The sequence below is a fragment of the Salmo trutta genome, chromosome 9 (genome assembly GCF_901001165.1).
Source record: "Salmo trutta chromosome 9, fSalTru1.1, whole genome shotgun sequence".
NCBI classification, from domain to species: domain Eukaryota; kingdom Metazoa; phylum Chordata; class Actinopteri; order Salmoniformes; family Salmonidae; genus Salmo; species Salmo trutta.
Window position 1 is genome coordinate 31857022 of NC_042965.1, and position 27514 is coordinate 31884535.

A 27514-nucleotide genomic window follows, 5' to 3' on the forward strand; every position below is an offset into this window, starting at 1 on the left:
GTTTTGTTTTGTTTATTTGTTCATTAGGGGGTGCAGGGTGAATATATGGTCTGTTGTACGGTAATTTGGTAAAAAGACAATTTAACATCTCTGTCTGTCTGTTTTTCTGTCTTGCTCTCCTCACCTCACCACTCCTCCATTTTGTGAGAGCTGACTGTTAAGTCCCTCCATTTTGTGAGAGGTGACTGTTAAGTCCCTCCATATTTAAAGGTCTCTGAGAGGCCCACCCATTATCCTCTTCTCTGCCAGGGAACCTTTGAAAAGCCAGAGGAATCCGGTCATAAAACCCCTAATATCTCTCTCTCTCTCTCTCTCTCTCTCTCTCTCTCTCTCTCTCTCTCTCTCTCTCTCAAGTCAAGCATACGCACGAACACACACACACAGTATGTGTGAGTGGTTCACGTGAGCTTATGTGTAGGGTCAAGACAGGGGATAGGTTTCCCACTCTAATGCTTTCAACACAAGAATATTGGGGCTATTGTTAGTCTCAACCCTGACCGAGTCATGAAATCAAACACTGCGTGTGTTTGTGTGTGTGTGTGCATGTGTTGCGTGTGTGGGTGTGCGTGGGTGCGTGAGTGTGCGTGAGTGAGGGTGCGTGCGCACTTTGTGGTCTGCTTCAACTCCTCTACATGAAAGAGACATTTCATCCATCCTTCCATTCCATATATCCTGCATCTCTCAACACTCCACAACTCCTACTCCGAAATGAACACAAATAAACACTTCTCAGAGTAGTTTGGAGAGTAATGGTCATTTAAGATGACCCCCCCCCCCCCCCTGTTTCTGTCCCCCTCCAAAGTGGTTAGTTAGTCCCATCGTGTAGCCCTCTAGCCTTGTCTAAAAGTGGGTTTCAGCCTCATCAGCCCAAAACAGCTGGACTAGGGGAACCATCAACATTTATTCTGTAGTGTGATTTGATGTTTGGGACATTAGTGAAACATGATTTAATATCCACTGATATCAAAAAATCCAACAACCCTAATACAATTGTGAGTTTTACTTTTACATTACCGTGATCTATTGAATGCGCCTCCCACAGATACACACACACACACACACACACACACACACACACAGACACACACACACACACACACACACACACACACACACACACACACACACACACACACACGCACACACACACACACACACACACACACACACACAGGAAACTTTAGGGAAACTACATTAATTTCCTGTGTTTGCTAAACATGTCATAAGCTTCCTTTGGTATTGTGCTGTTAGCTGTCCCTTGATGACGTGTGTGTGTGTGTGTGTGTGTGTGTGTGTGTGTGTGTGTGTGTGTGTGTGTGTGTGTGTGTGTCTGTGTCTGTGTCTGTGTGTCTGTGTGTGTGTCTGTGTGTGTATCTGTGGGAGGGGCTATCAATAGATCACGGTAATGTAAAAGTATAACTCACAATTGTATCAGGGTTGTTGGATTTTTCTTATATCACCAGCATATTTCCCTAAGGTCCTCTGAGGCAGGCGTTTTTTCAAACTTTTCTTGCCCAGGGATCCTGCCCAGGGATCCTACCCAGGGACCCCAACCAGGCAAACCGGCATCCCAATGCCCCCCATTATATGAAAGGAAAAATGTTTAAAAATCACGTATTGTCTTATCATCAGGTGAATGATAATGGCAAGTAGAAATAATCCACATTTAAAATTAATAGATTTGGTATACAGTTTCATGGTTTCATTATTTGGGTGTGTGTGTACATGTATGTGTGCGTTTGTGTATGTGTGCGCAGCCAGGTCACCCATGATACAAGTCAGTATTCGATGTTCATCCATGTCTGAGGACGTCGGGAGATGACACGGAAACCGGCTACTAGGGGCAACAATGAGAGCTGTTACCTTCAAGTCGGTTTGGGTTTTGCTAGGGAGTTGTGGACGGGGGATGGGCGTAAGCGTCTTCCTCTGATTCCAAAGGTTGCAAGTTCCTATCCAGCAATAGAAAGTTGTTTCTGATATTTTATATAATAACTGAACTTAACCCTAACCTTAACAATTTGGAGTAAATGCCAAATTTGACTTTTGGAACAACTTTGAAATTTGAGAAACATGGATGAACGTTTAATTCTGACTTTCTATCGCTGGATTCAAACTTCATCTTAGACCTTATACCAGGGTTTCCCAAACTCATTCCTCGGGACCCCAAGGGGTGCATGTTTTGTTTTTTTGCCCTAGCACTACACATCTGATTCAAATAATCATCAACGTTTGATCATTTGAATCAGCTGTGTAGTGTTACAGCAAAAACAAAAATGTGCTCCCCTTGGGGTCCCGAGGAATGAGTTTAGGAAACGCTGCCTTAAACAATTTGAAATTTGACAGTTGGAACAACTTTGAAATTTGACATTTGAGAAACATGGATGAACTTTTAAAACAAAAATCTCAAAATGCTACTTTTTATCACCAGATATGAACATGCAACCATTTGAATCAGAGAGAGATGCTTACACACATCCACCATCCCCATCCCCAAAGCCCTAGCAAAACCGAAACTGAAGCCTACTTGAAGGTGATAGTGCTCACTGTTGCCCATAGTGGTCAATTTCCACGTAATCTCACGACACTCTCAGACCTGGATGGACGTCGAAAACTGACTTGTACCACGGGTGACCTGCCTGTTATTTCACTATAGAAATTACAACAAAAAAAACAGAGAGAAACAGAGACAGAGAGGGTCATAGAGAGCGAGAAGGACAGACAGACAGTGAGAGCTTATTTATCTTTGACCTGTTCTCTCTCTCTCCACCCCTCTCTCAATATTTCTCTCCCCCCAAAAAAAGCTAATTGAGAGAGACTTACAGTAAACCCTACCTTCTACTAATCACTGCTATCATGGTATGCATCTGTAGTACCAAAGCGTGTAATGTTTACTGATCTGGTTGTTATCAATGCTTTTGCTACAAACACCTCCCAAAATATCCGTATAGGTATAAGTAACATCTGTATTTTAATGAGCTGTGTGTTTCTCTCCCCTTCCCTCCATCCCTCCATCCCTCCCTTCCTCCTTTCCAGCGGTGTGTGTGTGTCAGAATGCTCGTTCATTCACTCTGCATTATGGGTGATGGAGACGTGGAATCACTGTGACATTATAAAATCTAACTGTGATTTCTCATAGTCCACTCAACCGTGTGTGTGTGTGTGTTCGTGTGTGTGTGTGTGTGTGTGTGTGTGTGTGTGTGACTGACCATTCAATCACTCCATTGCCTTTAATTTCTGTCTGACCACAGACTGGTAAAAGCTCTCTGGCACCAGCTAAACGCCTCAGCCCCTGCTACAGGTACTAGGGTTACTCTCTCTCTCTCTCTTTCCATTACCCTGTTTAATGTTTGTCATTCTCCTCCCTCCATACCTCCCCACCCTCTTATTTCTCTGGCCCCTCTCAGCAAGATGTCCTTTTGTTTGTGTGTGTGTGTAAAATGTTAATCTTGATTACGAGGTATGCTAAGCCTGATTACGAGACACACACACACACACTGTCTCATCCACAGACAATGCTTCTTGATTTATTTTGCATGGAGGGACAGACAATGAGTGACTAGCAGATAGATGACTGCTCTCAGTAAATGGGACATTCACAACATGAACTATAAACTGTCAATCCATTCCATATACATCACACCATACCATCACACGTATTAAAGCGTCAGCATATTTCACTTTGTATGGCGCCTAGCCGAACTCAAGCGAATGTGCTCGCATACTCCCTTATAAGACCTTTGCTTGAAAAATGAGAAAAGATCAGTAATAGTACTCTTTGTCCATATTGAGACACCGTAGCCAGTATACACTTCCTCAAAATAGTCTGAATTAATCTAAGATAACTCAATAAATCTGTCATTCATTTTGATGTTTTTGCAGAGGAGCTCTTAGTAGCGTAATTTTACATTATATAAGATCTTTGGTGCAGAAGAAATGTGCAAGAAAACGAGTCATCTCCTGTTGAATGACAACAAACACTTAACTGAAGAATCCCTATAAAACCCTTGCCAAAGACCAAAACGAACAAAAACGTCACAAAATGTTGTCATAATATATGCACAAAGTGTTCCAAACTGTTTCGGATGGGAAGCATGCAGACGCCTTTACTTACACCTTGTTAAACGTGTGATTGTGCGAATGCCTGAATGTGTAAAATAAAATGTATTTTTTATTATTATCTTATTTTTATTACATTTTTTATAAATGTATTGAAAAAAGTGACTAGTCGATCCTATACATGGAGCCACAGCCTTTCTATTCTGGTCACCTCCTAGCTCCTAGCTCATAGTGGAACTATTGAACATGTCTAACACCTCAGGCTGCATGACCTGTGAAAGTCTGATTCATTCTGGTTCAAATTCATTAAGTTCTAAATGTTCAGGACTGGCCCTGCCCATGTTGGCTCATCTCTTATAGGACATATCTACCAATAACAAACAATGGAGGACCAACACAAACCTTCCACTATAACAGAAAACATGCAATGGACAGGTGCAGTGAAATGGGTTGTTTTACAGGGTCAGCCATAGAAGTACGACACCCCTGGAGCAAATTAGCATTAAGTGCCTTGCTCAAGGGCACGTGGGCAGATTTTAACCTTGTCGGCTCGGGTATTCAAAACAGGAGATTTTCGATTACTGGCCCAACGCTCTAACCGCTAACACTTGAGGACTGACTGTTTCATTTTACATGCGTATCGACACTAATGCAACAGCATGTATTATTGCAAAATAATACAGTAGCATAGAACAGTAGTGACAGTATATTAGGCTAGCTAAAGATAACAAATAGTGTGAATAGTTCAATAGTTATAGAAGAACCAAAGAATACCAGTTACTGCAGTCTACTGTACTGGCACTGTCACGTCCTGACCATTTTCTATAGTAGAGTAGGTCAGGGCGTGACAGGGGGTGTTTTGTGTTTTTCTATGTTTTCTATTTCTATGTTTAAGTTCTAGTTTTTCTATTTCTATGTTGTTTTTTGGGGGTTGATCTCCAATTGGAGGCAGCTGGTCCTCGTTACCTCTGATTGGAGATCATATTTAAGTAGGGGTTTTTCTTCCTGGGTTTTGTGGGTGATTATATTTTGAGTAGTGTGTTTATTCTCTGCGTCACGGTTTGTTGTTTTATTATTTCAAGTATTTGGTGTATGGCATTACGTTTCACGGATAAATAAATATGTGGAACTACAACCATGCTGCATTTTGGTCTGATCCTTTTGACAGCCGTGACAGGCACTACACTCCAGTGGTTCTGCAATTCTAACTAGTATGACGCCATATGGAAAAAGTCTGTCTCTCCATGACCCTGTACAGCTATAGCACATAACCTTTCATCATCACCGTTCTGGTACTGCTTTACTGGCCCTCTCTACACACACTGGACACTGTGATGATGATTTGTTTATGTATACAGGGTCATGGAGAGAGACAGACAATTGCCACTCTTGATCTCATAGGAACTACATCATATAGGATATTTCATATTTTCGTCGTATTTTTATTATGTACTTGAGTGTGTGTCCTCAAAAGTGAGAATTCTGGAGGCGAAAGAAACACACACCTGTTTAGGCGAGGTGCTGGCTAGCGGAGTAGATCACTTGAAAAAGAAAAGGCTAGTTAAAGCGTGGGTTAAAGCGTGGGTTAAAAGTACGAGTCTCCAAGCATCATTAGGTGCAAAAATTCGACATACCCAGCTGCGGCCCACTTTTTGGAAGTGAACCACTCGATTTCGTCCCTACATTATATTGGCATTGAACACCTCATCCTCCCTAGGAGTGTGGGTGACCGCGACAATTTTTTGTTAAAACGAGAGGCTGCCTGGATCTTTAATTTAAAGACCCTTGCTCCCTTTGGTCTCAACGTAGACTTTGATCTTCAGCCATTCTTGTGATTATTGTGATTTTGCTATTCATTGTAAATGTTAAGGCCTATGTAGCCAAAATGTATCTATGATCGCATGCTATCCAATCATGTTTTTTATATGTTCTATTCTGTAAATTAACCAATGACATCAAGCCACACCCGGCCATGATTACAGACAACTGTGTGTGACACTATATAAACTAGTGACCCGCAGCGTTTGTCATTATACCCTGATGAAGACAGCATGTCTGTCCAAACGTTGGTAATTCAATTATTGCATCTGAGCTCCTAGAGTGTGTGGCTCTCCTTATCTTCCTCAAAAGTGAGTATACCTCAGCAATTTCTAAACATTTTTACCAGAAAGGTGAGATTTTTATCTTTCTTGGAGTATGCATCATTACTAGTTATTGTTTATGGCCCCCTCATGATAAATCATTACTTTGGTTATGTCTATTTAGGCAGAAATATATATTTACAATTTGATTTGATTTGTGTTTGTCACATGCGCCAAATACAACAGGTGTAAATGCTTACTTACAAGCCCTTAACCAACAATGCAATTTTAAGAAAATTTAAATATTTACAAAATAAACTGAAATAAAAAATAAAATAAAAAGTAACAATAAAATAGCAATAATGAGGCTATATACAGGGGGCACCAGTATAGAGTCAATGTGCGGGGGTACAGGTTAGTCCAGGTCATTGAGGTAATATGTACATGTAGGTAGGGGTAAAGTGACTGCATAGCTACAGTGAGGGGAAAAAGTATTTGATCCCCTGCTGATTTTGTACGTTTGCCCACTGACAAAGAAATGATCAGTCTATAATTTTAATGGTAGGTTTATTTGAACAGTGAGAGACAGAATAACAACAAAAGAATCCAGAAAAACGCATGTCAAAAATGTTAAAAATTGATTTGCATTATAATGAGGGAAATAAGTATTTTACCCCCTCTCAATCAGAATGATTTCTGGCTCCCAGGTGTCTTTTATACAGGTAACGAGCTGAGATTAGGAGCACACTCTTAAAGGGAGTGCTCCTAATCTCAGCTTGTTACCTGTATAAAAGACACCTGTCCACAGAAGCAATCAATCAGATTCCAAACTCTCCACCATGGCCAAGACCAAAGAGCTCTCCAAGGATGTCAGGGACAAGATTGTAGACCTACACAAGGCTGGAATGGGCTACAAGACTATCGCCAAGCAGCTTGGTGAGAAGGTGACAACAGTTGGTGCGATTATTCGCAAATGGAAGAAACACAAAAGAACTGTCAATCTCCCTCGGCCTGGGGCTCCATGCAAGATCTCACCTCGTGGAGTTGCAATGATCATGAGAACGGTGAGGAATCAGCCCAGAACTACACGGGAGGATCTTGTCAATGATCTCAAGGCAGCTGGGACCATAGTCACCAAAAAAACAATTGGTAACACACTATGCCGTGAAGGACTGAAATCCTGCAGCGCCGGCAAGGTCCCCCTGCTCAAGAAAGCACATAGACATTCCCGTCTGAAGTTTGCCAATGAACACCTGAATGATTCAGAGGACAACTGGGTGAAAGTGTCGTGGTCAAATGAGACCAAAATGGAGCTCTTTGGCATCAACTCAACTCGCCGTGTTTGGAGGAGGAGGAATGCTGCCTATGACCCCAAGAACACCATCCCCACCGTCAAACATGGAGGTGGAAACATTATACCTTGGGGGTGTTTTTCTGCTAAGGGGATAGGACAACATCACCGCATCAAAGGGACGATGGACGGGGCCATGTACCGTCAAATCTTGGGTGAGAACCTCCTTCCCTCAGCCAGGGCATTGAAAATGGGTCGTGGATGGGTATTCCAGCATGACAATGACCCAAAACACACGGCCAAGGCAGCAAAGGAGTGGCTCAAGAAGAAGCACATTAAGGTCCCGGAGTGGCCTAGCCAGTCTCGAGACCTTAATCCCATAGAAAATCTGTGGAGAGAGCTGAAGGTTCGAGTTGCCAAACGTCAGCCTCGAAACCTTAATGACTTGGAGAAGATCTGCAAAGAGGAGTGTGACAAAATCCCTCCTGAGATGTGTGCAAACCTGGTAGCCAACTACAAGAAACGACTGACCTCTGTGATTGCCAACAAGGGTTTTGCCACCAGGTACTAAGTCATGTTTTGCAGAGGGGGTCAAATACTTATTTCCCTCATTAAAATGCAAATCATTTTATAACATTTTTGACATGCGTTTTTCAGGATATTTTTGTTGTTATTCTGTCTCTCACTGTTCAAATAAACCTACCATTAAAATGATAGACTGATCATTTCTTTGTCAGTGGGCAAATGTACAAAATCAGCAAGGGATCAAATACTTTTCCCCCTCACTGTAATAGATAAAAAGCGAGTAGCTGAATAGTAAAAAAAAGAGGGGGGTCAAGGTGGGGGGGTGGGGGGGGGGTCAATGCAAAATAGTCCGGGTAGTCATTTGATTAGCTGTTCAACAGTCTCATGGCTTGGGGGTAGAAGCTGTTTAGAATCCTTTTGGACCTAGACTTGGTGCTCTGGTACCGCTTGCGTGTGGTAGCAGAGAAAACAGTCTATGACTAGGGTGGCTGGAGTCTTTACCAATTTTTAGGGCCTTCCTCTGACACCGTCTGGTATAGAGATCCTGGATGGCAGGAAGTTTGGCCCCAGTGATGTACTGGGCCGTATGCACTACCCTCTGTAGTGCCTTGCGGTCGGAGGCCGAGCAGTTGCCATAACAGGCGGTGATGCAACCAGTCAGGACGCTCTCGATTGGTGCAGCTGTAGAACTTTTTGAGGATCTGAGGACCCATGCCAAATCTTTTCAGAGGGGCAATAGGCGTTGTCGTGACCTCATCACGACTGCCTTGGTGTGTTCGGACCATGATAGTTTGTTGGTGATGTGGACACCAAGGAACCAAGGAGTTTTCAACCTGCTCCACTACAGCCCTGTCGATGAGAATGGGGGCATGCTCGGCCCTCCTTTTCCTGTAATCCATGATCATCTCCTTTGTCTTGATCACGTTGAGGGAGAGGTTGTTGTCATGGCACCACACTTCCAGGTCTCTGACATCCTCCCTATAGGCTGTTGGTGATCAGGCCTACCACCTTTGAGTTGTCGGCAAACTAAATGATGGTGTTGGAGTTGTGCTTGGCCACGCAGTCATGGGTGACCAGGGAGTACAGGAGGGGTTAAGCGCACACCCCTGAGGGGCCCCCGTGTTGAGGATCAGTGTGGCAGATGTGTTGCTGCCTACCCTTACCACCTGGGGGAGGCTCGTCAGGAAGTCCAGGATCCAGTTGCAGAGGGAGGTGTTTAGTCCCAGGGTCCTTAGCTTATTGATGAGCATTGAGGGCACTACGGTGTTGAACGCCGAGCTGTTGTCAATGAATAATATTCTCACGTAGGTGTTACTTTTGTCCAGGTGGGAAAGGGCAGTGTGGAGTGCAATAGAGATTGTGTCATCTCTGGATCTGTTGGGGCGGTATGCAAATTGGAGTGGGTCTAGGGTTTCAGGGATGATGGTGTTGATGTGAGCCATGACCAGCCTTTCACAGCACTTCATGACTACAGACGTGAGTGCTACGGAACGGTGCACATTTGGCAGGTTACCTTGGTCTTCTTGGCCACAGGGACTATGGTGGGCTGCTTGAAACATGTTGGTATTACAGACTCAGACAGGGACAGGTTGGAAATGTCAGTGAAGACACTTGCCAGTTGGACAGCGCATGCTTGGAGTACAAGGCCTGGTAATCCTCTGTATTTACATTAAATTTAACAGGTTAACGTTTGTTTGAAGCCCTACAATTTACTTTAGTGAGTCTTTTATTATTTATATTTATGATGATTCAGCCTGACTATAAATCTATTGTCTCCACTATGTTCCTATATGTATAATCTGTAGCTAAAACAACTGTGAATCTTTGTGCTAAGCTAGAGAAAAGTGAGATGCTGAGAACTGCTCCTCCAATAAGGTATAATTTGATTACTTAGCATTCTCTTTACTCCCAAATGCATGGGGTCTCTCTTTCCTGGTTCACTGTGCTGTCTATTGTTGTGCTGTCTACTACTTTGACAGAGTGAAGCCAGCCAGCCCCCCCTGAGAAGCAACCAGCCAGTGTTCTATGTCTCAGTGAGTTTTCTAGCTATTATTTATACCTTCTCTGTTTTATTCTAAGCTTCAGATGATGGGATGTTGTTCAATCATGATGATTCAGTATGTGTACTGATGAACTCATCTAACAGTGTGTGTCTGTTCTCCAGAATTCTTTTAACAGTGTGTGTGTGTTCTGTAGAACTCTTCTAACAGTGTGTGTGTGTGTTCTGTAGAACTCTTCTAACAGTGTGTGTGTGTTCTGTAGAACTCTTCTAACAGTGTGTGTGTGTTCTGTAGAACTCTTCTAACAGTGTGTGCGTGTTCTGTAGCACTCTGAAAATAGTACTGCATTAGTGTACAATGGCTGTGATGCATCTAGGTGGTGGTATTAGTGGCTGATGTGTGTACGTGCGTCGGCGGGGCGTGCGTATCTGCGGTCCGGTTGTGGTGGGATGGTATGGGTCTAAGTTTGTTTCTTCAGGCTCCCGAGTGGCGCAGCAGTCTAAGGCACTGCATTTCAGTGCTAGAGGCATCACTACAGACCCTGGTTCGATTCCAGGCTGTATCACAACTGGCCATGATTGGGAGTCCCATAGGGCAGCGCACAATTAGCCCAGTGTTGTCTGGGTCTGGGTTAGGGTTGGCCGGGGTAGGCCGTCATTGTAAATAAGAATTTGTTCTTAACTAACTTGCCTAGTTAAATAAAGGTTACATGTTAAAACAGAACAAAACATCTCATGCCTAACAGAGCTAAACACAAAGGCACTTCTTAATGACACAAACATAGTGAATTAGGCTATAGGCCTTTTATCCATCACTTTAAATGCCCGTGGAGAATGAAGATGTTTCTCACAGAGGGCTTGAGCATGGAGCGTCTCTCACACACACCCACCAACGCCCGCTCGGAGGGGGCACTAGAAGCCGTGGTGGGCAAGTATGCTGAGCGTTGGGAAGTGAAATCTCTGTGCCTGCCACAAAAACAAAACAGTGCCAAGTCTGGTTGTTAGACTGGGATCGAGTTTGACTGATATGTAGTCTTTTAATTTGTTTTCTAGTCGTCTTGTCTCGGGAGTAAGGTTATCTGCTCCAATCGGAGAACTTACAGTATGTGACCGTTGGTCTCTTTGGCTGTGAGGGTCCTGGCTCTTCATCACTGGGCTCCGCCCTCAAGGCCCAAAGTCATAATGAGCTCTTTGGTTGCCTGCATAACTTCCTCATGTGCAGTTTCCTCCAGCATCTTAAGAATATGCAACTTGGAGGTGAAATATATTGGTATCATTAAAAGAATATGGACAGGCCGTAGTCACTAGTATGGGTGTTTGTAGCCTCTTGCCACGTTAGGCTAGGCTATATATTGTTTGAGATCAATTGTTTTCGACTGTTTTAACAAACAATGTTTCACAATAACATGGAAAGAACCAACATAGTTGAATGAAACAAGAGCAGCTGTGTTTGTAGCCGGCGTACAGCGAAAATCACCCCTTTCGTTCATTTCTGTAGGTTAAATGTTGCTTGCATGATATTACATTTTTTGCTCCATCTATTTAATTTTCATCTCAATTAGACCGATCTAGTTGAATAAAGGGGAACTACCTGGTTAAATAAAAATAAAGGTACATTTGTCTTTATTTGCATGCAGCAAATGTATAGGCATAGGTTTGCTTTCATTATATAAACAACATACTGTGTATCTAGGTTTTTGCCTTCGTTGCTTTTGTAGGGCTGTGCGAAAATTAACTTGGACTCCAAAACATCTAATTTTAATGAAAACAAGTTGAAATGCCTTTATTATTTATTTATAGTTAAAAACATATTATAATTAATGCAGCCTGCATTCGGCACAGCACAAACACACCCATGGCCCAAATTGGGAGAGGAGAGGAATGAATAAACAATGAAGTTGATCAAGCAAGATTTATGTGTGAATAAAGGTGATTTTATATGTGGAATATAATGACAAATGAATAGAAAGATGTCTGTTTATAAAATCAGCGGGACAAAAACAATTGTGTAATCCCGAAGTTGTCTGTCTGACTGCCCGCAGCATTAAAACGTCCTTTAGAATGATCAACCCTGATATCAGGTACATTATAAACACAACACAGAGGCAATTCTAGCAGAAATATGTTTTCATTCACTCTTTCACACGTCTGTGAGGTTATTGGGATGCCGTCTGGTAGATGGGTAGACGTCATGTTTGAGGGTGGATGGGTACACGTCATGTTTGAGGGTGGATGGGTACACGTCATGTTTGAGGCTGGATGGGTACACGTCATGCTTGAGGGTGGATGGGTACACGTCATGTTTGAGGGTGGATGGGTACACGTCATGTTTGAGGGTGGATGGGTACACGTCATGTTTGAGGGTGGATGGGTACACGTCATGTTTGAGGGTGGATGGGTACACGTCATGTTTGAGGGTGGATGGGTACACGTTACCAGAGTCTGTCTGGTAGAGTGATGTGTGTGACTGTTAATCTGAGTAAGTGAAACAAACTTGTTTACTTCGAAATGAGGAAGGCAGCTCATTAGTGAAGCGATCCATACCGAAGTTTCTCATAGTATAACATCATAATGCAACCACAGCCAATTTAACAGAGGAAAATAACTCATGATATTCAAAACAGCCTGGCGTTCAATACAGACTTGGATTCTGTGGCATGTCTGTCATATTGGGTCATGGTTTGGAATGTGTGTACACGTGTGAGTGAGTGAGTGAGTGAGTGAGTGAGTGAGTGAGTGAGTGAGTGAGTGAGTGAGTGAGTGAGTGAGTGAGTGAGAGTTCCACAGGGATGCTGGCACATGTTGACTCCAATGCTTCCCACAGTTGTATCAAGTTGGCTGGATGTCCTTTGGGTGGTGGGCCATTCTTATACACACAGGAAACTGTTGAGTGTGGAAAACCCAGCAGCCTTGGAGTTCTTGACACAAACCGGTGCGTCTACTACTATACCCCTTTCAAAGGCATTTAAGTGTTTTGTCTTGCTCAATCAACCTCTGAATGGTACACATACACAATCCATGTCTCAAATATCTCAAGGCTTAAAAATCCTTCTTTAACCTGTCTCCTCCCCTTCATCTACTCTGATTGACATCAATAAGGGATCATAGCTTTCACCTGGATTCATCTGGTAATTCTATGTTATGGAAAGAGCAGGTGTTCTTATTGTTTAAAGCTACTATTCAAAAGGAGAGAAAATGAAATCCCCCCCACCCCAACCCCCTCCCAGCCCACCACCTAATGGTCCGTCCTAACTAGTCCAACTAACAAAGACATCATCAATGAGTTAAACCGCCTGAGGACCAGCACAAACACAAAGATAGATCTCAGAGACGTATAGTTACTGGATTCATGTGCGGGCGCTTCCATAATCCCTGGCGTCTATGGGCCTGGTAACATAAAGCTCTCGTGTGTGTGTGTGTGTGTGTGTGTGTGTGTGTGTGTGTGTGTGTGTGTGTGTGTGTGTGTGTGTGTGTGTGTGTGTGTGTGTGTGTGTGTGTGTGTGTGTGTGTGTGTGTGTGTGTGTGTGTGTGTGTGTGTGTGTGTGAGTTGAGGAGGCTAATTGCAGTCTGAAGGTCCCGTCGGCTCCTCGATCATTACCAGCACAGACAGATGTTTTAGCACTTAGTACGCTCCATTCAAACACACACAGTACCGTACCCATGAAAGCCTATGAATGAGGTGATGCCTGAATCACCGCTTTAGGTTTTATGTGAAAGTTTTGACTCAATTTCCCACAGAATACTGGGTCCTTTAGAGGGAGAATGACTCAAAACACACCACGTCATTTACCCAAACACTCTATCAAAACACACCACGTCATTTACCCAACCACTCTATCAAAACACACCACGTCATTTACCCAACCATTCTCTGTCCTATATACAGTACAATGGCTTATTTGTCAGTTGGTGTTTGGTATGAACTCTTGTGAATGAGATGTTGGAGAGACCCACGTGTGTGTGTGTGTGTGTGTGTACCTCTGTTTCCATCTGATGTGTTTTCCAGGTGTGGTGGAAAGACTAACACAGCTGCATTTTAATGACAGTGAAATGTTTCTGCATTTTCTCTCGCTCTCTCTGTTTGTGTGTGTGTGTGTGTGTGTGTGTGTGTGTGTGTGTGTGTGTGTGTGTGTGTGTGTGTGTGTGTGTGTGTGTGTTGTCCTTGGAGAGTCGTAAAGCACAAAGTGGCACTTTACTGAGCGACTCTGTCAGCCGTTAAATGACTCGTCAGGATGGGCACACATCACTACAGGGAGTCCCATAGGCGCACACACACACACACACACACACACACACACACACACACACACACACACACACACACACACACACACACACACACACACACACACACACACACACACACAGTGATGAGACAGGTAGTAAGCTTCAAATGACCCTGGAAACAGACCTACTGCAGAGTGATGAATGTGACAAATACACCACAGATAGGTAGCTACCTACAGTTGAAGTCAGAAGTTTACATACACCTTAGCCAAATACATTTAAACTCAGTTTCACAATTCCTGACATTTAATCCTAGTAAAAAATTATCTGTCTGAGGTCAGTTATTATCACCACCTTATTTTAAGAATGTGAAATGTCAAAATAACTGTAGAGAGAGTAATTTATTTCAGCTTTTATTTCTTTCATCACATTCCCAGTGGGTCAGAAGTTTACATACACTCAATTAGTATTTGGTAGCATTGCCTTTAAATTGTTTAACTTGGGCCAAATGTTTCGCTGGAGCCTTCCACAAGCTTCCCACAATAAGTTGTGTGAATTTTGGCCCATTCCTCCTGACAGAGCTGGTGTAACTGAGTCAGGTTTGTAGGCCTCCTTGCTCACACATGCTTTTTCAGTTCTGCCCACAAATTTTCTATGGGATTGATGTCAGGGCTTTGTGATGGCCACTCCAATACCTTCACTTTGTTATCTTTAAGCCATTTTGCCACAACTTTGGAAGTATGCTTGGGTTCATTGTCCATTTGGAAGACCCATTTGCAACCAAGCTTTAACTTCCTGACTGATGTCTTGAGATGTTGCTTCAATATCTCCACATAATTTTCCTCACTCATGATGCCATCTATTTTGTGAAGTGCACCAGTCCCTCCTGCAGCAAAGCACCCCCACAACATGATGCTGACACCCCCGTGCTTCACGGTTGGGATGGTGTTCTTCGGCTTGCATGCCTCCCCCTTTTTCCTCCAAACATAACGATAGTCATTATGGCCAAACAGTTCTATTTCTGTTTCATCAGACCAGAGGACATTTCTCCAAAAAGTATGATCTTTGTCCCCATGTGCAGCTGCAAACCGTAGTCTGACATTTTCATGGCGGTATTGGAGCAGTGGCTTCTTCCTTGCTGAGTGGCCTTTCAGGTTATGTCGATATAGGACTCGTTTATCTGTGGATATAGACACTTTTGTACCTGTTTCCTCCAGCATCTTCAAGGTCCTTTGCTGTTGTTCTGAGATTGATTTACACATTCATCTCTAGGAGACGGAACGCGTCTCCTTCCTAAGCGGTATGGCGGCCGCGTGGTCCCATGGTGTTTATACTTGCATACTATTGTTTGTACAAATGAACGTGGTACCTTCAGGCGTTTAGAAATTGCTCCCAAGGAGCTTGGACGATTTCTTTACATTTTCCCATGATGTCAAGCAAAGAGGCACTGAGTTTGAAGGTAGGCCTTGAAATACATCCACAGGTACACCTCCAATTGACTCAAATGATGTCAATTAGCCTATCAGAAGCTTCTAAAGCCATGACATAATTTTCTGGAATTTTCCAAGCTGCTTAAAGGCACAGTCAACTTACACGGAACCCAAACAGACTGCGCACGTGCGCCATCGTGCCTTATCGTGCATTAATTTATTTTGACCCCTACACCAAACGCGATCACAACACGCAGGTTAAAATATCAAAACAAACTCTGAACAAACTCTGAACTAACTGGAGTGTGATAACGAGGAAAGTGTGGTGCCAATGACCAGCTTACATAAAGCATATGTCTATACAGTTTGATTACAGTTTGTGTGTGTACGTTTGTGTTTTTGGTTTTGCTATCCTTGTGGGGACCAGAATATCTCACAAGCATAGTAAAACTAGGACAATTCTGACAATTTCACTGGTCCCCACAATAAAAAAGGCTATTTTAGGCTTAGGGGTTAGGTTGAGGGTTAGGGTTAGAATTAGGGTTAGGGTTAGAATTAGGGTTAGGGTTAGCGGTAAAGGTTAAGGTTAGGGTTTAGTGAAAATAGGATTTTGAATGGGAATCAATTGTTTGGTCAAATCAACAGATACTTACTGGTTAGCAGTATTATATATATGAGAGGTGAGTGAAACAGACCTTGTTTTAACATTAGGGAAACACGTCTGTCCCCTCTTTCTCATACAACAGTTTTCTCTAGTCAATAGGCCAGTGTTTTGGCCACTGCTACAATGGAAAGAGACAACTAAAAGGAGAGGCGAGACCGATATCTGTTTCCATACAGCTCTGTGTATAGAGGAACTGAAAGACGAGTTGATATGTTTAATAAGGTGGGTGTATTTCACTATACCTGCAATGGCAAGAGATGTAGTATTCTCTCTTTGTTTTGTCTCTCTCTTGCTCTGTACCTCATGATTCTAAGCTGAGAGGAATCTTTCCCTCTAGAGTGTTTTGTGGAATGTGATAATCCACTCTTTTGTGGTTGTGTGTGCAAGGGTATTTGTGTGTGTGTGTGTGTGTGTGTGTGTGTGTGTGTGTGTGTGTGTGCATGTGTATAATTGAAAGCTCATGACTTCATGGTGGTGTCCCCCCTCTCCTCCTAACTGTAACACTTCACATGCTCTGGTCAGGTGGGTCACGGTGCAGTCTGGAGACTACTGTGTGTACATGGAAATTCAACATGGGATCACAGAGGCAGGCACGCCACGTGCCATATACCACGACCTGTCTACCAACCAAGGACAAGGTCAGGACGTACCTCATGCCACTGAATTACTGTAGAGTTGTAATTCTTTAATTCTTTATGTAATTCTTTAATTCTTTACCTCACGCCATCAGAGACCAGTCTGATAACCCAGTGTCTGGTAATGCAGAGGTCAACATGTCTAGTAATAGATTTAGTCTTTGTCTTTCAGACATACACATAGATGTTTGACCTTCCCTCTACAAGATACAGTATATACAGTAACATTGTCTTACGTCAGATAGTTTGTCGATTCCACCTGCACTGATCTCTCGTATCTCCCAAATGGTCATGGGATAATTCAAAAGTTGTCAGGCTACAATGGGCTGCTGTAGCATTCTGAAAATATTCCCTAAGTGAAATTGTCAATTTCCATTTCAAAACTGTCTGAATTAATCTAAGCTAAAACAACGTATGTTTTTTTTGATGAGGAAGTCTTAGTCGCACCATTTTACATCTAGCTAAGGATTATTGTGCTTCAATTAGCTATATTTCTGAAGTTTGATTATGAGCACGAAAGCTAGCATAAATTTGCTGAACATTGAGCCAGTCACTGAAAGCATTTTGACTGAAACGATGCTGCTAAACAACCAGCTACCTACTTAGTGCTGCACACAATGTTGAATCTTCCAACAATATATATAGCAAGCTACTGTAGCTAGTACCCCTACCCCTAAAGCTTACATTATGAGTTTTCCTGAAGCAGCTGTTCTCCCACGAGTCATTGCAGTAGCCTCCTCAGTCAGCTGCTGTGCTCAGCTGACCAAATGATAAGATCATGGAGAAACATGCTGATCTATGGACTGATTTCTGATAGCAGTCAGTTTCTCTTAATTGTGGGGCGCATGTCTACAACTTCAGGGTAATTTAAACGGGCTAAGCATGCTTTTTATGTCAATGAAGGAAGAGCTAGCCTACTAGCTAGCTAGTTATCTCAGTAAGCTAGCTAGCTATAACAGTTAGCTAAACAGCTGATTAAGTCACTGCACTGGCGACCAACGTCTTGGCACGGAATTTGTGCAGGAGATAGCCACTGGTTTGTTTTTATTTTCTCACAATTGTAAACTATTAAATCACTTTCACAATGTTTGTAATAATTTAGTTAGATGGTCATTCTGCCAATTTCATTGAGAGTCATACGAGAGCGCAGTGATATCCAAAATTAGGAACTATGTTTACATTTTTTGAATGGAGCATACTCAACATTGAAATTTGAATAGGAGTTCCACGTCCTACAAGACAGATTGGTTGAGGGAGGAGCATCGGGAGGAGTGACGCCATCTGACATGAGACAATGATACAGTAATGTATGGAAGTTGAAGTTGCGCTTCTATTGTCCAAATCACACACCAGGCTTTAACTGATATCCACCAAAGCCAGTAAATGCTTATTTAATTTTTTTTATTTCATCTTTATTTAACCAGGTAGGCCAGTTGAGAACAAGTTCTCATTTACAACTGCGAACTGGCCAAGATACAGCAAAGCAGTACGACAAAAAACAACAACACAGAGTTACACGTGGGATAAACAAAAGTACAGTCAATAACACAATAGAAAAATCAATATACAGTGTGTGCAAATGGAGTAAGGAGATAAGGCAATAAATAGGCCATAGTAGCGAAGTAATTACAATTTAGCAAATTAACACTGGAGTGATAGATGTGCAGATGATGATGTGCAAGTAGAAATACTGGTGTGCAAAAGAGCAAAAAAAATAAATTAAAACAATATGGGGATGAGGTAGGTAGTTAGATGGGCTATTTACAGATGGGCTGTGTACAGCTGCAGCAATCGGTAAGCTGCTCAGATAGCTTAAAGTTAGTGAGGGAGATATAAGTCTCCAACTTCAGTGATTTTTGCAATACGTTCCAGTCATTGGCAGCAGAGAACTGGAAGGAAAGGCGACCAAAGGGGGTGTTGGCTTTGGGGATGACTAGTGAAATATACCTGCTGGAGCGCGTGCTACGAGTGGGTGTTGATATCATGACCAGTGAGCTGAGATAACGCGGAGCTTTACCTAGCAAAGACTTATAGATGACCTGGAGCAGTGGGCCTGGCGTCGAATATGTAGCGAGGGCCAGCCGACGAGAGCATACAGGTCGCAGTGGTGGGTGGTATATGGGGCTTTGGTGGCAAAATGGCACTGTGATAGACTGCATCCGGTTTGCTGAGTAGAGTGTTGGAGGCTATTTTGTAAATGACATCGCCGAAGTCGAGGATCGGTAGGATAGTCAATTTTACGAGGGTATGTTTGGCAGCGTGAGTGAAGGAGGCTTTGTTTTGCGAAATAGGAAGTCGATTCTAGATTTAATTTTGGATTGGAGATGCTTAATATGAGTCCGGAAGGAGAGTTTACAGTCTAACCAGAGACCTATGTATTTGTAGTTGTCCACATATTCTAAGTCAGAACTCTCCAGAGTAGTGATGCTAGTCGGGCGGGCGGGTGTGGGCAGCGATCGAATGAAGAGCATGCATTTAGTTTTACTACCGTTTAAGAGCAGTTGGATGCCACGGAAGGAGAGTTGTATGGCATTGAAGCTCGTTTGGAGGTTTGTTAACACAGTGTCCAAAGAAGAGTCAGATGTATACAGAATGGTGTCGTCTGCGTAGAGGTGGATCAAGGAATCACCCGCAGCAAGAGCAACATCGATGATATATACAGAGAAGAGAGTCGGCCCGAGAATTGAACCCTGTGGTACCCCATAGAGACTGCCAGAGGTTCGGACAACAGGCCCTCCGATTTGACACACTGAACTCTATCTGAGAAGTCGTTGGTGAACCAGGCGAGGCAGTCATTTGAGAAACCAAGGCTGTTGAGTCTGCCGATAAGAATACGTTGATTGCCTTGGCCAGGTTGATGAAGATGGTATATGTATCCTTGACAACACAACCCAATAAAACTGTGTGTGTGTGTGTGTGTGTGTGTGTGAGTGAGTGTGTGTGTGTGTGTGTGTGTGTGTGTGTGTGTTTTTGCAGGTCCAGCAGACATCATAGTGATTTTAATCAGAGGTTTCTAGCCAGAAAGCGGTCCTAACTGGCCCTAGCAGCAGACCACATACACTTTACTAGGCTTCCGCACTGCCTGATGCAGAGGCGAATCAATGTTAGACTAATGGAGCACACACGCGCTCGCACACACACTCGCTCCTATTCCATTTCCAAATCCTACCACTGCTTCCACATTATCTGTGATGAGGTCTGAACGGAAACAGCCATTTCCTTAAATGCTCCCCTCTCTCTCGCAACTCTCTCCCCCCCCCCCCCCCCCAATAAATCACACTCTAATCCAGACCCTGGTGAGCTAGGATGGACTGAGAGGAAAAGAGAGAGGGGGGTGACGAGTAAAGGAATAACAGATGTTTGATGGACTGCTCTCAGGCATCTCAATTGCAATGAGGTGGGGGGGGGCGGAATTTCCTAGTCTACAGAGGTGGGGTTTGGTCATATATAGGTTATCAGCAGTCAAAGTAAACAACAACAAGAATGAAGACATGACAAGTCACACTTTTTTCTTTGATTATCAAAAAATCATGCCAATTTCATCTTAACTGTGTAACGCCCCTCCCCATTCCCCCAACTACCTCCTAGGCACCTGTGTAGCTCTGTATTGGACAGATGTAAGCAATATGCGGCAATTCCAGAAAGACTATCAGAGTGAGAGGTAGGCTTACATTAATTTGGTACTTTTAGACCCAGGAAGTGGTACAGTCACTGTTGACTTGACTTCAGGAGGCAGCCGAGGGAGGGGACCGATATGCGTTGTGCCTGTTGCTATGGCAACCTGTAAACTGTGATTAGTGATGTGAGTTATAGGACATGCCATCACCTTGGTGTGAATCAGGTGATATTGTGTGATATTGTGCTGCTTGGAGACTCATTTCACCCTTTTTCCCCATTTCCCCATGCAGTGTAAGCAAGGAGACGCTCCACAGACAAGCAAAATAGAACATCCCAATTCATGGGATACAGGCTTTTGTTCCAGCCCAGCTCTCACACACCTGATTTCACTAATCAAGGGCTTGGTGATTATAATCTATCCGTCTATAAGTTGAGTCAGGTGTTTTAGTGTTGGGCTAGTACAAAATCCTGCACAGCATCTGGAGAATGTATGTGACTGGGATGACGGCCAAAAAAGCCGCTGCCCTCCGGACCCAGACTGCCTTTGCCTACAGGGTTTCCTGGGCTGATTAGCAGGGCAGACAGACCCTCATTACAGCGACCACAGATGAAAATGAGAACAAAATGAAGCCCATTACCATGAGAGCATGACTAATATCCTTCTGCAGACCCCTGATACACACACCCACACCCACACATACAGACAGAAACAGACACACAAACACATATATAAGTACACACACACGTATGCACACACACACACACACGCGGCACATAAAAGCACATAAAAGCAAGTAAAGAGGTAATGCATTCTGGCTCTATTAAAACAACCCTTATTTAAGGTCTCTCTCTATACGCTCTGTGTGTGTGTGTGTGTGTGTGTGTGTGTGTGTGTGTGTGTGTGTGTGTGTGTGTGTGTGTGTGTGTGTGTGTGTGTGTGTGTGTGTAGACTACTAATCATCTATGACGTAATCAACAGGCTCTCACTACAGAATTAGACACTTATCTACATTTCTTCAAATGTAAAATTTCTAAGTTGCTCCAAAGTATTTTTGTCTCCCTGGGTTGACTCCTCCTGCACAGTTTCATTCCATTTCTAAAAATGTCAAATTGTGAAGTAGCTCCAAATTAAGGGTTACGGTTTTGGATATGGTTAAAACATTACATTTAGGCACTCATTCTGAATGGTTAAGGTAAGGGTTAAGGTTTGGAATAGGGTTAAAACCCAAAAAATACAAAACAAGTGTTCACCACTGGATCAAACACACAACCTTCTGATCTGGAGTCACGGATTCCATCCATTCACCACCCCTGTCTACAACCCCTGTTTACAACCCCTGTCCACAACCCCCTTGCAAAGCCCAACCCTACTTGATGGTAATAGAGCTCACGGTTGCCTCTAGCAGGACATGGATAGACATCCAATGTCTCGTCTCATCTTGTCTCTTCCATTCTCTTGTCTCTCATCCTTTGTCGTCATCCTCTAGTCAAATATTCTCTCATCCTTTTCTCCTCCTACTCCACTACCATCCAGGCACTTCTCACACACCCCTTCTCTCCTCTCCACTGTCTTCTCCTCTCCTATCTTCTCTGCCCCTTCACCTTTCTCTTCCTTCTCGACCACCCTCTCTAATATCACCTCTCCCCATCTTTCATCACCTGTCTTCTCTACACTTCCTGCTCTCCTCTACCTTTTTTCTCCCCTCCTCCCCCTCTCCGTCTCTCCTATCATCCTCTGTTTTTCAGAGCTGGTCTGCTTGGTGATTTATAAACCTGTGACAGACAGATGGGGGGAGGAGAGGATGGAGGATGGGGGCAGGCGCGTTTGAAGTACATGAAGGACTAATATTAAATACACCTGGCCCATCCAGGGGCTCCCTCTGTACACAGAAACAAAAAGATAAAGAGAGGGAGGCAGGGATGGAGGGATGATGGGCCACAGGGAAGAGGCCTGGGGAGGGAGGTGGTAAGGGGTGGGCTGAGGTGCATTGCCAAGCAGGCAGTAATTGGCTATTCTTTCATGGGCCTCATTTCCACACTCTCCCTCCCACAGGAAGAGACCCTTTCGCTGCCCCTCAGTATGCACTGTAAAAAATACAAATCTAGTTGTTTCAACTACAGTTGAAGTCAGAAGTTTACATACACCTTAGCCAAATATATTTAATCTCAGTTTTTCACAATTCTTGACATTTAATCCTAGTAAAATGTCCCTGTCTTAGGTCAGTTAGGATCACCACTTTATTTTAAGAATTCGAAATGTCAGAATAATAGTAGAGAGAATTATTTATTTTATCACATTCCCAGTGGGTGAGAACTTTACATACACTCAATTAGTATTTGGTAGCATTGCCTTTAAATTGTTTAACTTAGGCCAAACGTTTCACGTAGCCTTTCACAAGCTTCCCACAATAAGTTGGGTGAAATTTGGCTGTCACAGCTGTCGTGGAAGATAGAATGGGACCAAGATGGTATGGGGCTGCCTCTCGGGCTCCCTTACCAGCCGTGTTCCCCGGTCCTCGCCAGATTTCCTCCGCTGCTTGGTCCTGTTGTGGTGGGTAGTTCTGTCACAGCTGTCGTGGAAGATAGAATGGGACCAAGGCGCAGCGGGTTGCATGCTCAACATCTTTATTGTAAAAATGAGAACACCACAAAATAACAATAAACAAACTAACGACAGGAACAGAGTAGCAGGCTCAACAAAAGCAGTGCTAACAAATAACTACCCACAAGTGACAAACAAAACACACACCTACTTATAGGACTCCCAATCAGAGGCAACTAGAAACACCTGCCTCCAATTGAGAGTCCAGCACCCAACCTACACATAGAAAAACTAACCTAGAACATACCCATAGAAATACAAACATAAACCAGTGACCAACAAACCCCGTAATACATAAATCAACTACCCTCTGCCACATCCTGACCAAACTACAATAACAAAATATCCTCTATACTGGTCAGGACGTGACAGTACCCCCCCCCCAAAGGTGCAGACTCCGGATGCACCTACACAAAACCCCAAAACAAACAGAAAAATCCCCCTAAACTACAGGGAGGGAAGGGAGGGTGGCTGCCGTCAACGATGGCACTGTCCTACACCCCCCTCCCCAACCCACCTATATCGGAGGCTGCTCAGGTGTGGGACGTGGACCCCACTCCACCCTCGGCGTCGCCCACTTAGGTGGCGCCCCTGGCCGCGTCGGAGGACTGGTGGCTGACCCTGACTTCGCCCGGCTGGCGGGCGATTCTTGCTGCGCCCGGCTGGCAGGTGTCTCTGGCTGCGCACGGCTGGTGGGCGGCGATGGCTGCGCCCGGCTGGCGGGCGGCGATGGCTGTGCCCGGCTGGCGGGCGGCTCTGGCTGCGCCCGGCTGGCGGGCGGCTCTGGCGGCTCCCGACTGGTGGGCGGCTCTGGCGGCTCCCGACTGGCGGGCGGCTCTGGCGGCTCCTGACTGGCAGGCGGCTCTGGCGGCTCCTGACTGGCGGGCGGCTCTGGCGGCTCCTGACTGGCGGGCAGCTCAGGCGGCTCCTGACTGGCGGGCGGCTCTGGCGGCACCAGACTGGCGAGGCTGGTCTGACTCACTAGAAGCCTGATGCGTGGGGCTGGTACAGGATGTGCCAGTCTGGGCACATGCACCTCAGGGCTAGTGCGGGGAGCGGGAACAGGCCGAGTCGGACTGGGTTGACGCACTGGACCGTAGAGGCGCACTGGCGGTCTCGAGCGCAAGACTGGCATCACCCCTACTGGCTGGTTGCTCACTTTTCCCTGGCACATGCGGGGCGCTGGCACTGCGCGTACCGGCCTGAAAACGCTCAGCCTCGCACAGTACCCATCACCCCAAAGCAAGGGACCTGTCCAGTTCGTCTCTGCCCAAAAATGGTACGGGGAGCTGGCCTGGGGCTCCATCCTCGCCCCGCCAAACTGCCCTTGTGCCCCCCCCCAAAAAAATGATTGGGGCTGCCTCTCGGGCTCCCTTACCAGCCGTGTTCCCCGGTCCTCGTCAGATTTCCTCCGCTGCTTGGTCCTGTTGTGGTGGGTAGTTCTGTCACAGCTGTCGTGGAAGATTGAATGGGACCAAGGCGCAGCGGGTTGCGTGCTCAACATCTTTATTGTAAAAATGAGAACACCACAAAAAAACAATAAACAAACTAACGACAGGAACAGAGTAGCAGGCTCAACAAAAGCAGTGCTAACAAATAACTACCCACAAGTGACAAACAAAACACACACCTACTTATAGGACTCCCAATCAGAGGCAACTAGAAACACCTGCCTCCAATTGAGAGTCCAGCACCCAACCTACACATAGAAAAACTAACCTAGAACATACCCATAGAAATACAAACATAAACCAGTGACCAACAAACCCCGTAATACATAAATCAACTACCCTCTGCCACATCCTGACCAAACTACAATAACAAAATATCCTCTATACTGGTCAGGACGTGACAGTACCCCCCCCCCAAAGGTGCAGACTCCGGATGCACCTACACAAAACCCCAAAACAAACAGAAAAATCCCCCTAAACTACAGGGAGGGAAGGGAGGGTGGCTGCCGTCAACGACGGCACTGTGCTACACCCCCCTCCCCAACCCACCTATATCGGAGGCGGCTCAGGTGCGGGACGTGGACCCCACTCCACCCTCGGCGTCGCCCACTTAGGTGGCGCCCCTGGCCGCGTCGGAGGACTGGTGGCTGACCCTGACTTCGCCCGGCTGGCGGGCGATTCTTGCTGCGCCCGGCTGGCAGGTGTCTCTGGCTGCGCCCGGCTGGCGGGCGGCGATGGCTGCGCCCGGCTGGCGGGCGGCGATGGCTGTGCCCGGCTGGTGGGCGGCTCTGGCTGCGCCCGGCTGGCGGGCGGCTCTGGCGGCTCCCGACTGGCGGGCGGCTCTGGCGGCTCCCGACTGGCGGGCGGCACTGGCGGCTCCCGACTGGCGGGCGGCTCTGGCGGCTCCTGACTGGCGGGCGGCTCTGGCGGCTCCTGACTGGCGGGCGGCTCAGGCGGCTCCTGACTGGCGGGCGGCTCTGGCGGCACCAGACTGGCGAGGCTGGTCTGACTCACTAGAAGCCTGATGCGTGGGGCTGGTACAGGATGTGCCAGCCTGGGCACATGCACCTCAGGGCTAGTGCGGGGAGCGGGAACAGGCCGAGTCGGACTGGGTTGACGCACTGGACCGTAGAGGCGCACTGGCGGTCTTGAGCGCAAGACTGGCATCACCCCTACTGGCTGGTTGCTCACTTTCCCCTGACACATGCGGGGCGCTGGCACTGCGCGTACCGGCCTGAAAATGCTCAGCCTCGCACAGTACCCATCACCCCAAAGCAAGGGACCTGTCCAGTTCGTCTCTGCCCAAAAATGGTACGGGGAGCTGGCCTGGGGCTCCATCCTCGCCCCGCCAAACTGCCCTTGTGCCCCCCCCCCCAAAAAATGATTGGGGCTGCCTCTCGGGCTCCCTTACCAGCCGTGTTCCCCGGTCCTCGCCAGATTTCCTCCGCTGCTTGGTCCTGTTGTGGTGGGTAGTTCTGTCACAGCTGTCGTGGAAGATAGAATGGGACCAAGGCGCAGCGGGTTGCGTGCTCAACATCTTTATTGTAAAAATGAGAACACCACAAAATAACAATAAACAAACTAACGACAGGAACAGAGTAGCAGGCTCAACAAAAGCAGTGCTAACAAATAACTACCCACAAGTGACAAACAAAACACACACCTACTTATAGGACTCCCAATCAGAGGCAACTAGAAACACCTGCCTCCAATTGAGAGTCCAGCACCCAACCTACACATAGAAAAACTAACCTAGGACATACCCATAGAAATGCAAACATAAATCAGTGACCAACAAACCCCGTAATACATAAATCAACTACCCTCTGCCACATCCTGACCAAACTACAATAACAAAATATCCTCTATACTGGTCAGGACGTGACATTGGCACATTCCTCCTGACAGACCTGCTGTAACTGAGTCAGGTTTGTAGGACTCCTTGCACACTCCTTTAACACATGCTTTTTCAGTTCTGCCCACACATTTTCTATAGGATTGAGGCCACTCCAATACCTTGACTTTGTTGTCCTTAAGTCATTTTGCCACATCTTTGGAAGTATGCTTGGGGCCATTGTCCATTTGGAAGACCCATTTGCGACCAAGCTTTAACTTCTTGACTGATGTCTTGAGATGCTGCTTCAATATATCCACATCATTTTCCTCACTCATGATGCCATCTATTTTGTGAAGTGCACCAGTCCCTCCTGCAGCAAAGCACCCCCACAACATGATGCTGCCGCCCCCATGCATCACTGTTGGGATGGTGTTCTTCGGCTTGCAAGCCTCCCCTTTTTCCTCCAAACATAACGATGGTAATTATGGCCAAACAGTTCTATTTTTGGTTCATCAGACCAGAGGGCATTTCTCCAAAAAGTAAGATCTTTGTCTTCATGTGCAGTTGTTAACCATAGTCTGGCTTTTTTATGGCGGTATTGGAGCAGTGGCTTCTCAAATCAAATTATATTGGTCACATACACATGGTTAGCAGATGTTAATGTGAGTGTAGCGAAATGCTTGTGCTTCTAGTTCCGACAATGCAGTAATATCTAACAAATAATCAAATAATTTCTCAACTACCTTATACACACAAGTGTAAAGGAATGAATAAGAATATGTACATATAAATATATTGATGAGCAAAGGCCGAACGGCATAGGCAAGATGCAGTAGATGGTATAGAGTACAGTATATACATATGTGAAGAGTAATGTAGGGTATGAAAACATTATATAAAGTGGCATTGTTTAAAGTGACTAGTGATACATTTATTACATCCAATTTTTAATTATTTAAAGTGGCTAGAGATTTGAGTCAGTATGTTGGCAGCAGCCACTCAGTGTTAGTGATGGCTGTTTAACAGTCTGATGGCCTTGAGATAGAAGCTTTGATGCACCTGTACTGACCTCGCCTTCTGGATGATAGCAGGGTGAAC

The 27514-nt window shown here is 45.1% G+C and overlaps 1 long non-coding RNA gene across 2 annotated transcripts in view; it reads right to left on the minus strand.

Moving 5' to 3' along the window:
• The window catches only part of LOC115200405 (uncharacterized), a 52981-nt gene that overhangs the window by 19114 nt on the left and 6353 nt on the right, over nucleotides 1–27514 (minus strand). The window contains exon 3 of one of the 2 annotated variants that reach the window (XR_003879511.1): nucleotides 20595–20696. The exons of the other annotated variant lie outside the window; for it this stretch is intronic. This is a non-coding gene — a long non-coding RNA (uncharacterized LOC115200405). Of the gene's footprint in view, nucleotides 1–20594; nucleotides 20697–27514 lie in introns of those variants that run through there. 2 annotated transcript variants of the gene reach the window in all.